Source organism: Canis lupus, chromosome 7 (assembly GCF_011100685.1).
Source record: "Canis lupus familiaris isolate Mischka breed German Shepherd chromosome 7, alternate assembly UU_Cfam_GSD_1.0, whole genome shotgun sequence".
In the NCBI taxonomy this organism is placed as follows: domain Eukaryota; kingdom Metazoa; phylum Chordata; class Mammalia; order Carnivora; family Canidae; genus Canis; species Canis lupus.
The window spans coordinates 32,833,117-32,834,234 of record NC_049228.1 but is presented as its reverse complement, the minus strand read 5'-3'; positions in this window follow the sequence as shown (position 1 = coordinate 32,834,234).

The following is a 1,118-nucleotide window of genomic DNA, read 5'->3' as shown; positions in this document are numbered from 1 at the left end:
CTTTGTTTCAGAAAATATTTTTACTGGAAAAAAATCATATAAATTGCTTAGTAGTGCCTGGAAGTTGACAACCCAGCTGGCAAATGTGTCGTGGAACTTGGTGTTGTGGACGTTATGCCTTGGCAGGCATCCTCCGTCTAAATAGGCCGTCATATGAGGGCTCAACTAGAGACGTAAGCAGTTATGTAACATAACAGCAGATTGAGTTGCTCACCTCAAACAGTCTTTGCGCAGCATATCTCTCCTCACATATTGTACGCCATCACTGAGTCTTCTGAGCTGACAGTCATCTTTGTGTGATATTTCTGAAGGAAAACTGCTTTATGATATGATCCTAAATAAGTGTTTTAGAATTCCCTGGTGGGGGGTTGTACTGAAAAGTCCACCTCAGTGTTTTGTCTTCATGGGATGTTTGGCAATATTTAGAGACATTTTTGGTTAAAATGTCAGATAAACATGTTTAAAATGGACACAAAAACAATCCATTGATTGTGAACAAACGTAGAATGAATGACAGGGGCTTTATTGAGCAAACTAATTTCAGAGGAGGAAAGTCATGGGATTTATGAACTGATCAGTCTGGAACTACCAACATGACACACAGAAATATCAAGGAAATGAATAATAAGTCATGGGGCAAATTTGCTCATTTAACTGTTAATTTGGTTGACAGAAAAAAAACTGTATTCACAAAAATGTATGAGAATATTTCATACCCAAACATTTTAAACAGCATGTTCTTGAATAGGGCTGTGTTATGCCTCTTTCATTTCCTCTTCAATTGTCCTTTTGATTTATAACCGTGATAGTGAGAAATCTGGGAGAGACAAATTTATTTTTTAAAAGATAGAAAGATTAAGCTTAAAATGGTAATTTAGAATCAATTTGTTGGTAGGGAGTAAGAGGTACAAACTCCCAGTTATAAATAAATCATGGGAATGCAGTATACAGCATAGGGAATACTTTAATATAGCAATAAAATATAGCAATATTGTAATACTTTAGTGACAGCCAGTAACTAGACTTGTGTGGAGCATTTTGTAATGTAAATATCTAATCATTCTGTACACCGGAAACTAACAGAATATTGCATTTCAGTTATACTTTGATAATTTTCT